The 20,037-nt window shown below is 39.0% G+C and overlaps 1 protein-coding gene across 3 annotated transcripts in view; it reads left to right on the top strand.

Moving 5' to 3' along the window:
- The first annotated feature begins 949 nt into the window (after window positions 1-949).
- dlgap1b (discs, large (Drosophila) homolog-associated protein 1b) overlaps window positions 950-20,037 on the top strand; it is a 118,061-nt gene continuing 98,973 nt past the window's right edge. For all 3 annotated transcript variants that reach the window (XM_061713027.1, XM_061713028.1, XM_061713029.1), the window contains exon 1: window positions 950-1,115. The gene's annotated coding sequence lies outside the window, so the exon portion shown is untranslated. The remainder of the gene's footprint in view (window positions 1,116-20,037) is intronic.

Here is a 20,037-nt window from a genome sequence, read left to right as displayed (position 1 = left end):
CATACAGAGGAGAACTATTCAGTCCATAAAAAGAATTGGGAGCATCAATATCAATATAAGCAATACTTGTTCATTTGAAACACATGCGAAGCCCAGGCTTACCTGCGCCGATAAAAGAAGGACAATTAACATTGTTATTATGGCGTATCTGTAACTGGTTTAAACATTACTTTAGCTTTCCTATTTTCCCACCCGGTCAATTCAACAGAATTATATTCTTCTAAAAAAATGATACCGACTGTTAGTGACTGAACTGCAGGCAAATATGTGAAAATAAAATTACTTGTAAGTATTTTTCTTGCAATTTGGTGTGGGTTATTTGAGCTCTTTGGGGTGCTATTCTGTAATAAGGCACTTCCAGGGTTACTGTGCGTAATACAAATCCAAACTGATTGTAGGCAATCTCAAACAACATCTTCTTTCAGGGAAGTGGCTTAATCCACCTTCCAAAACGTGGGAAACTGCATTCATGTAAAAAAAAAAGGGAACATAACGTGTTAAAAGATAAGTAGGAGCTTGAGTAGATTGGTTATTTTCAGCATGTTCTCTATGCTGCTATTACTGAGCAAATCAACATCTAAAATGTGACAAAATGTATTTTTTTGTGTATGTGTGTGTGTGCGCGTGTATGGTTGAGCATGTACTGCGCATGTGTGGATGGGGAAGTGGGGGTTGCCTTTAGCATCCATGAGGTACAGGCAGTGGATTTTTAATGTTTTTTTTTATAGTGTTAATTTATTGGTATACACATTATTATTAATACTTACCCTGTTGTTACTAGATATTTCTGTTGCAGCCATAGTCGTTATTATAATTTGCGGAGCCCTGAGTGTTTGGATTTGGACCCGGGCAGCTGAATCCAGGCCGGAGGCTCCATGTCGGGTTTTCCCGTCTCCGCTCATGTGAAGCGCTGTTTCAGACGCTCAGTGATGCTTTTGCAGCCCACGGACGGAGAGATACAGGAAGATACTACAATCTGTGGGACTTTACCATCCAAGTGACGTCCTGTGATCAATCCCGACTCCGATATTTATAAAGGAAAGACGCATTTCCAGCGGAATTGCAGGATTAATCCCGACGCGACTGTTGGCCGCTCGGTCTTCTCTGTTGACAAGGTAGGGGGGCAAATGCGCATATTGTTCTCACGTTTCATTCATTCTGCAGTCATCATTTCTTTGCAATTATCATCAGTTAAAATGATCGTGCCTTTTACTAAAAAAAAAAAAAAAAACCCAGAAAAAACGTCTTTCAACAGCCTGTTTTAAATATACAGCTCCAATCGTAGTGTTTTTTCCGTGTTATCTGATTTTTGCATGATTCAAGTGACTGTTTTAGATTTTCCCTAACTTTCTAATCATTCCTGGACCCACAAAGACATTAAGTTTTTTATGGACAAAGTTCCGACTACGCATTTTCTTGTTTGTTAGGCGGACAGCCGTCCCTGCACTTGCCATCTAAGTGATAATGAGGCAAGAGTACAAATATCCAATCGCCCCCGTCGTGCGCTTTGACGAAGATCCGCGTCTGCAGTTGCGTCTTTGGCGTTTTCATTTGAGCACGAGCTGCAAGATTGTACACTTTTCTTAAGCGCTGTAACCACCAGCTCGTGCTTTTTCTATCGTATACACTGAATCAGAAGAAGCTGCTGCCACTTGTAGGATGAGAGTGCAGCTATATTGCCGTGACTTTCCACGTCAGGCTTGTTGAGATGTAATTCTGGCCACATCTTCATCTTTTCAGAACCTGAAACCCTTCAGGCTGCTCTGACATGTATTAGGGATTACATGTACTATTTATCTGTCCATGGCAAACTTATTCAGGCTCTTTGGTCACTCATTCCCCTTGGGGTATAAAGGTTTGGTGTTGCATGAGGTCTTCACCCCTGCAGCTTTGCTCCATGTGTGCTCCAGTGTGTGTGATCCCAGTTATTAAAACACTGCCTCCAGTAGTTGTCCTGTGCAACTCAGCCAGCATAAATGAACATTACATCTGTAAATTACTCTCTAGACTAATTCCAGCTGTGATATGAATGCACCACTTGCCTAATGTGCACAACCAGTTTGTCTAAGAGAATAAAGCTGTGTTAATGGCTCCTGGTGCAGATGAAATTCATATGCGATTAGAAAACACCCAGCGTGTGTTGGGAGACACTGAGCCAGAGTGGGGAAAAAAGATGAAATACATGCAAGTGTTGTTCTGTCTCCAGCAGAGGTACAGCAAGAGCCAGGGATGACAAATATCAAGGAGAATGGGTCACAGAAATATGACAAAGCAATTAGTAGAAACACCAGATTGAATTAAGCTCTTAGATAAAAATGAGAATGCTAATAAATGATGAGGCTCCCACTGATTTTCTAAAACTGTGGTACTAAAATATGAGATTTATAGGTTTTACTGAAACCCCCTCCCCCCTGCATCTTGTTCTTCCTCAGATCATCCTCAGATGCTGAATTTTCCTTATCTACTAAGAAAGTTTTTGTAAGCTGACTCTGTTATCTCAAAAAGAAGCAAACAATTCCCATAATATTCTGTTGAACCCCCCCTCCTGCCCGTATGACTTGTTTAAAGTATTAATGATTAATGGGCATGCTTTGCTTATTATTCATAAAGCCCCAGCAGATGCTGCCCCATCATTAGAGACCCTCTGCATGCCACTGATACAAGCGGCTGCAGATGCTTCATAATGCTGGTGAGAAACCCGGTTCCTCTCTTCCTGTCAAATAATGACTGACTCTGAGCTGAACTCTGCACTCTGTGCCGGTGTTCTGTTATTTCTGTCATTGGCCTCTCTCTGAATCATTTCCATGGATTAATTATTAAGAATCCACTAACTTGGAGATGCTTTGTGACCGCCATCTTTATTGCGTGTCAATCAGCCAATCATGCCCTGTGCTTCTGTTCAACTAAACAGTATCCGTTTAGTTAACATAGTCAGCCCTGAGGTGAGTTGAATCTTTCAAGCCTGGAGCAACACACATGTCAATTTAAAACAAACAAGGCCTGATGCTAATTACAAAACTTATGAATAAATGTGAATAAACATGAGGGCAAAGTGGGTAATTTGGAATATAGAGTAGTGAGTTTAACCTTTCAGTTGGTTTTTATTCACATTTTTCTAGTTTCTTCAGAGGCCGCATTAAAATTTCTTTCAGAGGAGGAAGTGCTCTTTAATATTTTAAGCTCTGGCCATATTTTTCACTCTTTCGTCTTACCCGTCATATATCATTTAATTAAGATAAAATTGTGTCATCACAGGAAAGAGGAAAATGGTCTTGTTTCTGTGTTGCACTGTTTTAGATCATCGTTACACCCTGAAATGTAAGTGTAATTATGGATTAGACATCAGATTTTAAAGGACCTGAGGAAGGAAAGAAGAGCATGACTAGCACTGGCACAAATATTGCTTTCCAACACCCCAGAGGTTCACAATAAAAATAAGATGATGATGGCAGAGAAGATTTTGCAAAGCACAGTGATGACATAGCCGTTACTCATAACTTGCCCTCCCTCCTTCTTCCCCATAAGTTTTATTAGAGAAGGCCAGAAGTCTCAGTGGTGTTGTAATGATGGTCGTGGATGACAGCAATGATGAGTCAGCTTTCGCTGTGTTCACAGATGCACTGTAAATCCAGGCTGTGTTCTTTTCTTTGCTGAATTTTAATTACGCTGCACTGTTCAACAGAGCCGAGCCCTGTCTGCTCCCTCTATTTGTTGGTTTTCTGTAGTTCACTTAATAGAACAGGACACTTTCTGTTTCAGAGACTTCTCCCTGCCGATGAGAAGACTTAACATTTTTTGGCTTGAGGGGATTTTTAAGTGCTCCTGCACTTGTCCTGCTACTCTCAGACTTTGCACTGTCTGGCACACTTTTGCTCCTCAGATTGGTCGTATGGGAGCTGTAAGGATGCCAATTTAATTTCTTCAGCCTCCCTCATGTTCCCTCACCACCACCAGAAAGCAATAGAACATGCTGTGTGCTATCTTTGGGGATGCCAGTGAGGGAATCCAGACTGGGAGATTTTGGATGAGCTGAACTTAAGAAGGCCTGCAGAGGGGATATACGTGCCATTGCCTCACTGCTACCAGGCAAATTGTGGTTGAGTTGTGCACAAAGTAAATTTGCTTCTATTCTTGTGAGATTATCTTTTTTGGAAATTTCAGGCTGAAAGAAGATCCCTCCAGTAGATATTTGGCTGTAAGACAATATCATTATGTGTTTGTCAAAATGTCCCTCAGCTGGAGAACAGTTACCTTTATGTGCAGCTCACTGCAGCAATATCAACCTGGAACTGAGGAATAACGCAAAGTGTATTACACTTATCTGTTGTTGTCACATTGCTGGATATCCAGTATTCTGCTGAGAAATGTCTGCATTTGCAGCAGTTTTGAAGTCACAGCTACTAAATGTCTGCTGAAAAGCTTTTGTTTATCATTAAAGCTCCCCTTCATGTCTGCTCCTGCCTGCAGGACATATGACAGTCTCTCCCTCCAGTTGTCTTTCTGTCAGTGACGATAAGTGTTTATTTGCACAAACATAATAAACACAAAAATATTTAAAGCATGGAATAGCAGTCCAGGGTCATGTCAAGACCATGTTTGTTTCTGTTTTTATAGTCATAAAATACTAACCACTGAGGTGTTTTTTTTTTTTTTTTGTCTTCCTAAACATCCAGTTAAACTGTTTGGTTAAATGCTGTGGAGCGATTAGCGACATTTATTTTTATTGCAGCATAAACTAATATATATAATTGTTGAAACAAGGAACACTCAGGGGACAGTGTTGAATCTGGTAGGAGAGCAGAGGAAAGGGGACGAGAGACATGTCTGTATGCCTGCCAGCTATTGGAGCATGCTCCAACTGTGCAAGTCGTCTGCCATTGTTGGGTAACATAATCCACCAGGGAGGCCGTAGGCCATACACTGGGGAAGTGTGCCTATATGCACTTTCTTTCAGGCTCTCGCTACTGTTGCAGGTCGCTTTCATCACAGGAATCAGCTGCTGAACGCTAAACAGATTTTAAGTGTTACTGATCTTGTGTGTGATGCATTTCAGACCAAAATATTTGCCATCCCCCTGGGTTATTTAAAAAAAAAAATCATATTTATTGACACACACTGATATTTCCCTCAGTTGGTGAGACAAAGGCAGGTTATAGGGATTTGGGGGATTGAAGAATACTTTGTATTCATCACTGAAAAACACCCTCGCTGAAGGCTATAATTTGTATAACTTTTTCAGCCTACTTAGACTAAAAAAGATTAATGAGATACAGAAAATGATTATTAGTGTTGTGAACAATGAAGTTGACACACAAACTTGGAGAGTTAATTTTATGCTCAGTGGTTTGAAAGACCAAATTAAAGATTTTGCACTGCAGTCCATAAGGGAGTGTTTGTACTTGCCGGAGATACAGACTATAGATTGATTAATTTTTTGAAGAGCACTGCAAAGGTTAGAGGGGTGTCCACTCAACCAAGGGTGAGAATTTCCATGAATGCTCTGCTCATTTTTTACAAGAAAGTTTTACAATTTTTCAAAGCTTTACATGTGGATGTGAAGTCATGTTTTCACTGAGAAGTAGTTTAGACTGGTACAGTAGGATTTTTTTTTAATGTGCTTCCGTGTTCAAAGTATGAAAAGATACCAGAATAAACATTGTGTAACATCCAACTTTTTGGAAAAATTCTGTCAGGGTACCAAAATCAGAGGCTACATTGAGCTAGAAACACTGCAATATTTTGACTGGCAGACGAAGCATCACTTCGTTGCAAAAAGATGAAACAAGATGGTTTTTCTCTTTTTATCATGAAGTGCAAACCTTCCTCAAGAAGAGAGGTGAATTTAGAACTTGGTGGGGAGCAAAAAAGTATGTATTCTGGTTGTGGTGTAGTTATTGAATTGATTTAATGGACCTGTGACACACACTTAAGATGATGGTGTCTTTAATCTTTATCAACATTTTTATCTGTTGTCTGAGTTTTTAAGAATGTACTCACTCTGATACTACTTACTCTTAACGAGTTAACTTAATGTCCTCTTAACACCGACAATTTTTTTAACAACACGATTAATGCGCAGGATTAAAAAAAAAAACAAAAAAAAAACGCGCTTTCTATCATTTCTGGCGCTCGACGGCACCCGTAGGTGAGGAAAAGTATGGTGGACTACTGCGTGAACTTTTTTGAAAAGCGAGGAAAGATGGAGAATGAAAAGGGACTTTTGAACGGCAAGTTCACTTTCAAAAAGATGCCCGACGGTTCGCTGGACAAGACTAAAGTTATTTGCATGTATTGTCGATTTGAAATGAATTACCATCGAAGTACGTTGAGTCTCAAATACCACTTGCAAGCCAAACACACGTCCGATGCAGAGAGCCTTTTTGAGCCTTTTATTTTCCTCCATATGAGGCTAGACATAATTACATGGAAAATTTAACTGACCAATGCACTTCTTGTACAATGTTTGTGATGCATGTGGTTTACATTGAGCTGCTTAAAAAAACAAGGAATCTTAAGTTAGTCTTTACAAGTGTAAAGTTGGGGACTACATTGTGTTTGTATTTATGAAGGAATGTTACATTCAGGTCAAAAGCTTTTTTTGGTGGAAAGTTGATTAAACATTGGCATAAAGCAATCATATTTGCCCTTTCTCATGTTGTTAGCAGTATTAAAAACATAAAAAAATTCCTTAAGATAATTTAGAACAGCAAAAAATGTGTGAATAAATGTGCGATTAATATGCGATTAGTTGCAAGTTTACTATGGACAACATGTGATTAATCGCGATTAAAAAAATTAATCGTTTGACAGCCCTAGTTTTTATTATTGTTAAACTGTGCAACTCGTGGTGGTGGAATTATTTAATTGATGGGGAACCCTGTTACATAGGGGATGTAGATACCATCATCCCTCCTACATACCTGTGTGATCAGGGCTTACTTTTAAAAGCATGCTGGACCATGCTGTATAGTTAAAAGTAAGCTTGTTTTACCCTGTTAGTGTGAAGTTTTTTTTAATTTGTCCGAGAATTTGCAGTTTGGACACATCCCCAACATTTCAAAGCAACAGGCTATGCTCTTTTTATTAAATTTCAAAAGCAATACTTTAATTTGACAATAATTTTCATTTGATTTAAAAACTCATTCATTTTCAACCATAAATTGGCTTTAAAATGTTAAGAAATAACTGTTAAAAGGGTTCAGCCCAATTAAATCAAAGGTTATTCATCCATTTAGTAAATTACATTTATCTGGAGTTTGGTTGTGGAGGCAGCAGCCTAAGCAGAGAATCCCAGACCTCCTAGTCCCCAGCAACCTCCTCCAGCTCTTCTACACGGTCACAGAGGCTTTCCCATGCCAGCCAAGAGATTAATCTTCCCAGGGAGTCCTGGGGCTGCCTTGGGGCCTCCTCCCAATTGGACATGTCCAAAATATCTTTCTGAAGAAGTATCCAGGAGCATCATGGCTCAATAACACAAAAAAGACCATATAATCTGAAAAAAAGTAGTTATGGATTCTGGAGGCCACAAAACTCCTGTTCTGTTTTTTTTCCTCTAGGGGCACTTATTTCTTCTACAGGGATTAAATGGCATGAATCACTTGACCCAGTAATCCATCATCCCACAGAACCCCACAGAATACAACAAAAGAAATTGTTAAATGCCTTGTCCAAATCCACAGTAAATACCATAAACTGTATAAGAAAAACTGCACAAACCAATTATGACACCAAAATGCTTACAGCATAGTTAGAATACTTACAGGTCATCATCTTGCCAAGGCAGACTCGACCCAACTCCCAAATAATCCAAAAATGGTAAATGAGCAGAATGAACAAACCAGGATGCCACCTGGAATACACCCACCTTAGATCAGTTACCACAAGTTAGCTATTGTAGCTCATTAAACTCATTAAAACCTATTATGCTATCTGATGTCGCCTTACATTAATTCTGATCAAACCTGTCCATACATCCTTATTTTCTGGAGTCGCTACCAAAATGATATTTGAAACGAGCATTGCTGGAGCTGAATCAGGGACTGGAGAAGCTCCAGTCAAGCACCAGTGGGACTTTTAATGAACTGATGCTTGGCTAATTGATCATGGCCTTTGGATCCTTGGGGTTTCGTCAAAGCTGGATCTCAGTGGAGGTCTGGGCAGAGTTAGGCCACGTTGACACATACAAAAACTGATATTTCCCCCTCTACGTTTTGAAAATTACCATCATTTACACGAACCCGCATAAATAGCTGTTAAGGTGCTATGAGCAGCCAAACCTACAGGGGGCAGTGTAACGAGAAGCATAAAGTCATGCTAGCCAATCGGAATCCTGGAAAAAAACATCAACAAATGACACTTGTAACTTCCAGTTACTTCCAAGATGGAACGAGAGACTTTCGTTTGGAGTGACAGAGAAGTGGAGTTACTTTCAAGTGTGACTTTAGAATATAAAACAGGTAAAATACAAGAAAATATTGACGGTGGCCAAACAAATTGTAAACACAGGTCGCACACATGACGCTGGTGACGTTTCTGTTGCATAATGTGACGTTCTGAAGCCAAAATGTCTGTTTCTCTCTGTTTACAAGCAAACGGGAAGACAGAGTTTTTGCAAATCTCCACTTTGGCCGTAGTTTTCAGAAATGATCGTTTTTGGTGACTTTGAGCTTCGTTTTCGTGTAAACGAATGGCCAAAACGCATGAAAACACCACTGTTTTTGCTAAGTGTAAACGGGGCCTTAGTCAGTTGGAAAGGGTGCAGGGCCACCTTGAAGGTGGCTCATTTGAAGGAGACGGGTTGTCGCAGTTGCTGCCTTGGCAAACGGCCAACGAGCTGGAGACCGTTTAGTGGTCAACCCAACACAGACTGGTTCGCTTTTGGAGCCATCTCCCTGTGGTCAGTTTAGGCAGTGCAGGTTTCTTCACTTCCCAGTTTGCTTGAGTCTAGCATTGTTGGATGTAGTCCTTTGGTATTGACGAGTTGGGCAAACATCCATGCCCCATCCGGGGGAATCAGGGGTGGAACCCGCATTGTTCCTACTGCATCTATTGCTTGTTTACCATTTGGACCCCCTTTCAGAGTGCCACTGCATACACCAGTGTTGGCTGTGAATTCATTTGAATCAGGTGTATCAGGAGCAGGGAAACATCAATAAACGTGATGAACATTGGCATGCACCATATAAAGAGGAGTGTGATTTGCTGGTATTTGAAACACATCCTTTGGCCTCCCTTCTTGAAAAAGGGATCCACCATCCCAGGCTGCCATTCAGAAGCAGTCTGTTCTCTACATTGAGATAAAAAACAAGCAAACATATATATAAACTTTGCATAAACAGTAAGGAAAGTTGTGTTTGTTAAATTATTTCTTTGTTGTAACAATGTCTCTTGCCACTAAATCCTATACCATTGGAGAACCTGTTTATTTCCCTTTTAAATGGTAACACAGCGGGTGCAGAAGATCCATGGGCTACGCTTTTGTTTTAGCTGCAGAGATTTGAGAAATGAGCACTTGGACACAATAAAGTGGGTATGATGAATGAATGGTGATGTCATAATAGCAATAATGCAGTAAAGTAGGTTATTGTTTGCATGCTGCTTTAAAAATTAGATAATTTCCAGAATCTCAACACAACAATGCAAAACCACATTTTGCAGAAATTACAAAGGCATCAATAAGGAAGAAGTGGACACTATACTGACCAAGTTGCTTTCCAGATGTGTTCAGCAGACAACATGTGGAGAGTTTTGGAACAAAATTATGTGACGATGAGCCTGGACTGTTGCACATCTTAAAGGGATTGTGACATGAAAAACACATTTTTCTTGATTTTTTGTGTTTCGTTGGATGTCTTGACATCAATTACACAAAAAAAAAACGAACTTTTAACATTCAGTGTATTGTGTGCTTTCTGGGAATGGATGGGAGGAGGAGCGGGGCGATGATTGACAGGAAAGGGGGAAAAGGACGCGTTTTTCACAGGCAAAAAACACCGTCATAAAAAAAGCCAGGCATGGAGTACTGGAGTGAAGTTTTTCTTGTTACACTCTTTTAGACACATTTGAGGGATATTGGCCAAGACCTTTAATAGTGTTAAAAGCATGTTAAAAATTATGTCACAATACCTTTAAACTGTGTTTGCGGTAAGAATGGGCGAAATGACAACTACATTATTATATACTGCTTAACTTTTGTGACTTATTATATTACAGCGCATCCTGTAAAACAACATTCATATGGTTTATAAGAACCATTAGCAAAGTTTTTGTCCTTTTTTTTTTTTTTTTTTTGCTTAAGCTGAACATTATGAGATAATTCCAGTTGTATGGTTTTTATCCCCTAAGAATAACAATATAATCAGCTTTGCTTATACCAGTTTGTCTGCCACTTAAAAATAAAATCTCCCTGGCGATTGGAAAGTTTTCCTTTGCAACTTTTGCCAGGAAAAAAAAAAGATTTATTGACACAGAGAATAAAAGGCTTATTCTACCCTTTATTTCTAGCAGTTTCCGTCAAGGCTTTTTTCCATCCCTTTCAGATCAGTCTTATTACTCACAGCTCGTTTTGTGAGAATTGGCCTTTTTGGAGCATTGAGGGGGCCTCTCTGGACCAGTCGGCATCCTTCCATGCCACGGCTCCCTGCACTGCCCTGTAGCAGTTGGTCTGGCGGCCTCTCACTTGCTGTGACAGGAGAGGGAGGATGAGGATGAATCAGAGGCATGACAAAGATCTCCCTAGCTCTGACTCTCCCCTGGATGCTGCTATGCACTCAGAAAAAATGTGATCAAAACTACATTTATTATTTCTAAAGCTCATAGATTAGGGTGATTCCTCACCTGGCGTAGGTTCTGTTTCATATCAAGTTTTCGGTAATGATTGGAAATAATGTTTTTCATTGAAACTCCAAATACATTTTACTGCCCAGGTAGTAGTGGTATCTTGAAATTGAATAAAAATCAAAATCACTCACCTTCACTCACCTCTGGATAGAACTAGTTGCCCTAAAGATGCCAAATGCCATTCAAAGTTTCCATGGGGAGATCAAGTTTGTTATTGTCCAACACTGAAGAAAGCCTTTGTGAGGAAAGCTCTTGCTGTTTTAGAGGGACGCTATTAATAAATAAGAGCTCATTACACGAGATAAGCTGAGAAAGGTGCCCCTGCAAATGAAAAAGAGGAGCCTATTTGTAAATGTCCACAGGTGCCAGATTGTAAGTGCCAGTCTGAGTGATGAATAGGTAATACGCAACAAAGGGTAATTTAGCCAATGGATGTTTTAAAGAGGAGACATATTCTAATGACAGCATTTGATTGATCTAATCACTTTAGAACAGAGTAAATGTGATGTTTTTATTGAGCTCATCTCAAAGCTGACAGGACCAACTAGAAAGATGACTCGTGTGTCATGCACAATCTCTACTGCATTAATCACTTTCTTTTTCTTTTTCTATTTTCTTAATTTCTAAAAATCTTGCATATAGAGTACATGTACCTGTATGAGCCCTTATCTCGAATGCAGATAGTCTTCAAATATAGTCTGATGGAGTTCAGACTCATGCAGGGAGGTTTGACACTGTTGTTGTTAACACATAATGGCGTCACACGATCTTTTCCAGCAGAGGAAAATCCTCAGGGAGTATATCCCGCTGTGAAATGTTGCACTACTTATCATCCTTCTTTGCCATCATACAGTGTTTGCTTCCTTTCTTCCACCTTAATCAGCCAGTCTATGTTTAGAATAGAAATATATGATTCACATTAGGGAGGTTTGTTACAAAGGTTAGATATATCCTTTGCTTTTTGTTTTATGATGTGTTCTTGTCCATTTGTTTGGAAGCAACAGTAATACTATTTACAGTAATCTTGATAAGTGTGAATGAACCACAGGATTGTTTTGGATTACCAATGCTAACATACCATCAAATATCTTATGTTGGGAAAATATTTATCCCCACATTGATTGGATTGCAACTTGGCAACGCATCTGACACCTAAATAATTGATAAAGGATGGAAGATGGGGTTCTAGATATAATCATAACATGTGCTGAGTTTTATATACAGCCCATGAAATGTGAAATGTCCATGTGAGGAAAGGCAGAGCCCTAAAACTCTGCCAGATTTCATTTCACGCTCTGTAGAGCACAGCCTCTGAGATGGTGACATTTACATGGCCCTCTATACCACCGCTAGTTGCTGCTGGCCCAAGGCACTGGCTAAATCAGGCACAAGGGCCAATGAATGAGTAGGCAATGCGAGCAGAAGAACAAGGAGGAGATGGCTAATGTGCTGTGCGGAAGAAGCACATCACGTTGTTGATAGAAATGTAATGCATCACACTTATCAGTTATAAAGCCTTTCTCTTAGAGACAGATAGATACATTATATGAACTTTATGAAATATGCAATGATAATTCATCATCTAAGATATTATTTTATATGTGTCATCTGTGCGGCAGGTGAGATTCTTATTCATGAGAATGGCTTCTTTGTACAGCATAAATCCAAAGCCATGAAACCCTGCAAAAATATAAAAGTAATTTATTTGGGGAAAAAAAAATCCTATAAATAGTATTTTATGGGCAGCAATAATGTTGAATGTGTGTGAGGAAAACTATTGTTCAATCTGTAAGACCAGCTTTTCCAGGGATTATCTACTGCAAAGACCAACTGCTCATCTCTTGGCCAAAAGGTCACCTCCCAGCTTCACCATGCTTACTCTGTTTCTCATCAATCAGCCTTTTCCACCTCAGGTAGCTTGCTGCCCCCCCCCCCAACCGGGTGAAGTTAAGACTGCGCTGAGCACCACGTGATGCTGCCGCTAAGAAATTTCCCAGTAGGTTAATGAAAACATGTGGAGCAGCTGCAAACTTTAAAAAAATTAAATAAAAATCTGGCTGCAGGCAAAGGAAATCCTCTGGCAACAGGAAAATCTTTATTCCTCTGATATTGTTGTGGCTATACTTTAACACATTTTCCACCAAGCTCATGTATTGTATTAATATCTCCCATTTAAAATTGTATTTTTTATAATTATACTGTGCTTTCCCTTATGCTGTTTCCTCAAACAGGGTACACCTGTAGCACACATTCTCTACCCTTTTTACTCTTTAAAGGCCTTACTTGCAATTTAGTTTTTGTTCCCTAGGAAGTCATGGTTTTATGAAATTTGTCCTTGGTGATGTGCAACTAAAACTCATCAGTCAGTGTTTGAGCCTGGCCAACTCAAAAAGCTGTTGTAAGACATGGAAGTTATAATTTATATAAATAAAACGTGGAGCCATAATTATGATGGCAGTGTTATCACATGTAGAGGGGGACGAAGCAGATGGACATAATGAGGGCAGTAACTCCAGAGCAGGTGGACGTCAGCGTTGCCACCACAGATTCTTACTGGCCTGTTCGTCATGGTGCAGTGAATCAGTTCAACTGTCAAGCAGATGACTGCATGATGCTAGTCCTTTACAAAGTGGTAAATCTAGCTACGGTGCATACTAACTGCCATAATTATGTGATAAAAAGTTCAGGAATCATTAGTGAGCATGTGTCCCAGTGAGCCGGTGAGGAAAAGTGAGCTTTGGGGAGGATGACAGATGGTGACTGTACTGTATGTGTGTGTGTGTGTGTGTGTGTGTGTGTGTCAGTGTGTGAATGAATGCTTGTGATTGTGATTGTGAGGGTTGTTTTTAACCACAAAACATGTGAAAGAAGAACCAAATAGGCTGTAAACCTGCAGATATTGATGATGGCATGGCTTTGAAATGATGAAAGTTTGTTTCATACCAATATAATTCACAAAGAGGGTCAGCTTTTGTAACAGCATGATATCAATCTTTTTTACAGATGCGATAATTATTTCCTTCTATGGTACAATGTAGGTAGTAGGTGATTTTTGTGGCATGAAAGTGAATTGTTATATTCACACACTATCTGAAAAAGTGTTTATCTGGGTCAACTGTATTTTTTATTTTTTTTACTTTTGACATTTATAATATGTGTCTTTTGATCAGCAACACTTTACACAGCGTGAAATGTCATGTTTGCATTAATTCCTGGATTATCCCCTCATTTGTAGAACAATCTGTCCAATGATGTCTGTATGGATCACAAAAGCCAATAAAAAAAAGAGGCTATGTCTATGAAATGAGGTAAAATAAATATGACTCCTTGCTCGCTGTTTTTAAGTTTAGCCAATATGCTCCACATCGGCTGCAAGGAAAAAGAGGATACAGAGGGGCGAAGTCCACAAACTGTGATACAAATCCAGAAAACGGCTGATATCAAGGTGGGGCGATGGGAGGGAGAGGAAAGATAAGGTGGAAAAACCTTCACTTATGTATGCTAAGAGACAGAGCCATATTTAGGGTCACCTATACATTAACTGTTTTTGTTTTTTCTTCTTCTTTTATTTCATACAGAATAGGAAGAGCTATTAGGCTTATTTTTCATGCATTCACAAGAGGGCATTTTCTTCCATTTATTTTGTTTTGAATCAAACAGACTTGGAAATGGCTCAAGTCGCCTAACAGACCATAATATGTTAGTTGTGACAATTTTGGGACTGATGCATCATTGACATTTTCTCACTGTTAGTCATGTCACACTCAGAGGGAAAAGACAGCCTCGGTCATGTCCATTTTTTTGTGTCTTTGTTGGGACAAATTATTTTGAAATAAGATTATAATAATCTCTATGCATTCACATATAAAGAAATTGAATGGGATTTGAAAGAATATTATTTCTGTTTTATTTATTCAGGATAAAAACAAGATGTGTAAGGTTGCACATTAGCAATAGTCCTAGCAATTAATTCACAGTGAATTACCTCTCTTCTAATTTTCCACCTGCAGATTCAGGTTCATTTTGGCTTGACTTTTCTGATGATGTCCAAATCCACTCTTTAATAGCAGAGAAATTTCACTGAGCTGTTTTAGTAAATTAATAAGCGCTGCTGAGATCTTTGCACATGTGAAACGGGGAGAGATCTTTGCTAATTGAGCGCAAAATGAACCGACAGCTGGAGGTCAGGCATCAGCGTAGTCATGAGAGTTGGGTGATGGGGCTGCTGAGAAATTAGCTGGCTTTTTGTCCTCTTATTGGTTGCCACTATTTTCACGTCGCTAATCTCATTCAGCCTTGACAGGGACATGCTATTTTTAGTACAGCCCATCTACAGTGTAGATATATACATCATAAAACATTTAGATTGGGACTATAGATTTTGTCGGAGATCAGAATATCTAAACTGAGGGATGTGGTCTGTGAGTGTGCTTTTGTGTGTGTTTGTGAGAGAAAGAGAGAGAGAGGGAGAGAGAGAGAGAGAGAGAGAGAGAGAGAGAGAGAGGGAGAGGGAGAGAGGGAGAAAATATGAATGAATATCCCCTGACTGAAAAAAGTAGCAGCTAAGAGGAATAACTTCAGCACCACGGATAGCATTTTATGCCTCATCCATGTACCAATTTTCTTTTAGCCACATTGCTAAACTCCATTTGTTCCTTCACTCACGTATACACACATGCATAGATTGCAGTAGATACTACATCATATTGCAATGAAGAAATAGTTCAAACAATTCAACTCCCTGACCATGTTGAGACAATATGTGTCAACATCATCACGGCTCATTTCTCCCAGACGTTTCATCCCCGTGTATTGACCAGATGCTCCTTTATTTGCACATTGTAGTGTGTATAGGATGCCTCCAGCCTTTACCGTAGTTTTTAAAGGTCTGGGGTTTTTTTAGGAAATGTTTCCTGATTCACCCCATCAAAAAGTAAAACAAGCGTAAAATGCAGAAAGACTTCTTTTTTTTACTAAATTACAATCAGAAAGCAAATCAATTAACAGTTTTGCCCCTTTTTGCAATGAGATGTATCCAATGCATTATGGACGGCAGGGAAGCCTCTGTAACATGATTAGCAAACCATCAAGAAGAGGAAGCTGTATTTTTGTTCTCTTTCTCTTCCTTTTGCTAAATGCTTTCCACGCTGCCGGGCAGAATGACAGTGAAAGCCTGCATGTCGAAAGAATGAAATACTGGCATTTGTGAGGACACCCAAATCTCCTTGGCACTTCTGCCAGAGAGAGAAACGGGTGCACAGGCAGCAGAAAATGGCTTAGTCAGGGTCATCACTAGCCAATAGCTTTGGATAGCTGTGACAAGCCAGGGCATTTTCTCAGGCTTCCATAAACTAAGTAAGAAAAGATCTTCATGACACCATTTTGCCAGCAAACGCCTTTCTCACGCTTTCCACAAACTGTAATTAGACATTTTATTGAGTGGTTTGAATAAAGGTTACAAAATGGGTTATAGTTTAATTCAGTAGAACTAGAATTAAGTAAAAATAAAAGCAAGATTGTCACTCTGTTATTTATTTATTGAATCCACATTGTTCTCCCTGTCATAACAGGTTTGGACTATATGACCAATTTTGACAACTTAGCGATGGCTAAGTACAGCGGCTTATAGACTTTACGGTCATGTGAACAAAGTTTATTCTAAGGTTTGTTGTACCAGGACTCAATAATTCAAATAAATATTAGGATCACTTTATTGATCCCCATGTTGGAAATGCAGGTATCACAACTGCTCAAGCAGACAGACACTGGTAAAGAATGCAAAAATACAAAAACAACTAGAGTATATAGAAATATACATAGTAAATAACCATTGAATAAAAAAACAAACAAGCAAGTATATAAATTAAAAAGATTTTTCTTAAAAATGACCTAATTACCAGGTCTTCAAACTACGTAAGAACAGTTGTACGTGGATTACAACACATGATTTAGTTCAAGTTATCATTATTTATTTAACAGAAGTTAAACTAAAATGAAGGGCCGGTGTTAAAAAGTACTGCCAGGTACAACATAGCATGTAGAACCACCGTCTAGCATTTATAACTTTAATATACTTCTCTGTGACGTTATCAGTCTTTCACAATATTGCTTCATTTCTTTCAGGTTTGCTGGCATTCATTTATGACCACCTCTCTAAGTTTCTGACAGCATTTTAATCAGGTTGACGTTTGTACTTGGACTGGATCATTTCAATCATTCTGTTGTGTTGCTGGTGTGCTTCAGATCAGTGTTCTGTTGCATGATCCCCTTCCAGAAAAAGCTTTAGCTTTTGGACGGATGAACTGACAATGATACGAGGTCTTTGTGATCTGCTTTGGGCTGTTCATCATGGCCAAACAACTCCACTTTGGTCTCATCTGTCCAAAGAACGTATTTAAACCTAAGACACGCACTGTTCTTTTTTTCTTCTTTTTTTTTTTTAAGAGGTAGAATAAAAAATAAAAAAACACATCAACAACAGCATTATATCGATTTTTTTTTTTTTTAATCTTTTTTTTGTATTTTAGTCTCAGTGAATTTGGAGATGGGAAGATAAGCAACTGTCTTTTTCATCTATGAATAATCTTTTTCATTAATAATAATGCACTCCAAAATTGTTTGGAAGTGACTTAATAGCCCATCCCGGATTAATGAGCAGCAACCATTGCTTCTCTGAAATCAACAGCAACATATTTCCTCCTTGGCATTGTGTTAACACGTATCTGAATGCTTCCATTCAGGAAACTGCCAAAACTTCTGCTTTTATCGAGGTGGTCACAGTTGCTACATCAATTAATCAAGTGTGTTTGATTAGCAGCACTTGGCTGCTACAGTACCTACCCTTTTAATTCTTACTGAAGCAGAAATGGTGTTACATAGCTTTTAACACACTGCTTCTGTATTTATTGATTAGTTTTTGTCAAACGATTAATGGAAGCCTGGGATATATCCCATCACTGTTCGTCTGAGGTTGTATTGACATAGTTTTAGGGCCTGGGAAAAACCAGGTAATTGTGAACTCCTTTTCATATAGCAGATTATTCAAAATACCCTCTTGGTATTTAAAGAAATGCTGACAGAACAAGATGGACTGCCACTGTTTTCCAGTGTAAAACAGCATGTTACTTTATTGTCCAATTATTTGCAAAAATGTTTACTGCATGTCTTTTTTATGTCTCTGATCCCCTTGGTTGCCCAGTGGGATTATTCTTCATATAACAAAGTTCCTGCTCTTTTCTATGTCAGTCTTCTCTCTGGAGACGCATACACTATCATGTAAATATCAGCTGAAGTTCGGTGGCCTGCACAGCAGATACACTTTCTGCCACAAGTGCTTGACTATGACACATGTCTGTGACCAGCAGAGTTTTGTGTGTGATTTATTCTTCAGCTTTTAAAGAGCACATGCAGACACACCAGCACATGCATAGTGAAGCACCGTTAATACAATGCTTACAATACTACATGCACAAAAACACATTTGATGATGTCATATCTATAATCTGATGAAATCTGGGCCAGCTCTGACGATGAGGCAGCCCGAGGGATGAGCAGTCACTGTCATAATGATTGGATGTGTGGGAGGGGGATGTGTACGAAAAAGGAGAGTGTGCATACACGTGTTGCTTTATTGAGATCGGGTGTTGTATAATGACACAATTATCTTGCCCATTCAGTGCTGTTTTTTTTACTTTTAATGCAGGTAGCAAGTAAAAAGATGCCTTGTCTGAGTGCTGGTACCTTTTCATATTTGCCATGCAGTGACTTGTATTAAAAAGTGTTTCTGTGCCTTGCACACTATTAAGTAATTAGTCATTCATGTTTGGCTGATCTCGGAAGATAGCGTGAGGAGAATGTGCAATGTGGAAGATAAGAAAAAGGGAAAAACTTTATTATTTTAGCAGCTTGGAGGACAATTAGTGAACAGAAGGGTCTAATAAATGCTCCAGTTAATTTATCATGCTTAAACCCAACTGGAATAAAGGGTTAATTACTTCATGGCTAAAATCTGTCTTTTGGTAATTTTGAATCTGCGTGCCATTTCAGTTCTGGCATTAATTTTTGAGAATGTTTCAATTTCGAACTGCCAGACAATGTTGGGCCTCATCATTCAACGGTTTGATGGGAAAAAAAGTTGAAATTGGTTGTGTGCCATGCAATACATTTCCTGGAAGAAATCCTGTTAAAATCACACCAGGCATTCAGGCACTACTTATTAAGCTTCTTACAGCACCACTTAGGAATTCTGATAGTTTCACACCAATGAAATAATGTGGGTAAATGTTTTCACTGCAAATAAAGACAGATTTCTGTAAATGATTAAGAGGGTAATAAAAAGAACAATACCTTGCTACTGTACTCTTAAAAAAGAGGCACATCTAATGTTTTTATAGTAACCTGTGAAATAGTCTGTCGACAGCAATACAGCTATCTACCGATCAATGTGTGTTCATTGATTTCTCTGCAGACCCAATGCAAACTAGACTGCACCATACTGGTGTGTCAACAACATCAGACGGCCTGAGGCAAATGTCAATATATGTGATCAACTTGCTGGTGTGTGAGTATTGGATAGGACGTAGAGTTTTCACATTTTAGACACCAAAAGCATGTTCTAGATTAAAACAGCTCTCGTGAGTAACTGTTAGGTCCTTTGTGATCATTTTGGGTTATTTAATATTTTAAGAGGCTGCAAGTGGATTTTTTTGTAGAACACACAAACAACCTAGTGAGGCAATGCTTCACACCCTCTCCCTCCACATTTTCCTCATTTGATTACATTTAACTCTAATGATCTGCTTTTGCTGCCAACTACAACGTGCATGTCTTGACACCATGGTCAGGGGCTCTAACTCATATGGACATGTGTGCTGATAGGATATTGGAGAGGAGCTAGCCATTGAGAATCAAAGAAAGAGAAAACAACTTGCACACAACCTGGATTTATTTTCATTATTGATTTAAGGAATCATGCACCTGATTGAATAATCGTTTCGTCTGCTTAGCATCAGAAAATAATACATTTTTCTTACTGATTACTAACAATTTGCAGCAATCATTCACTTTTGAGGTCAAACTCTTGTGTAGTTGTGTTAAAAGAATATCGTGAGGAGAATCGGTTATTGCACATGGACGACAAACTGATTTGTCAACCATTTCCACTACTACTACAGTTATATGTACTACATTGTGCACGCA

Source organism: Cololabis saira, chromosome 22, assembly GCF_033807715.1.
Source record: "Cololabis saira isolate AMF1-May2022 chromosome 22, fColSai1.1, whole genome shotgun sequence".
Classification (NCBI taxonomy): Eukaryota; Metazoa; Chordata; class Actinopteri; order Beloniformes; family Belonidae; genus Cololabis; species Cololabis saira.
The sequence above is the reverse complement of the archived record's forward strand: the minus strand, read 5'-3'. Positions and strand labels throughout refer to the sequence as shown.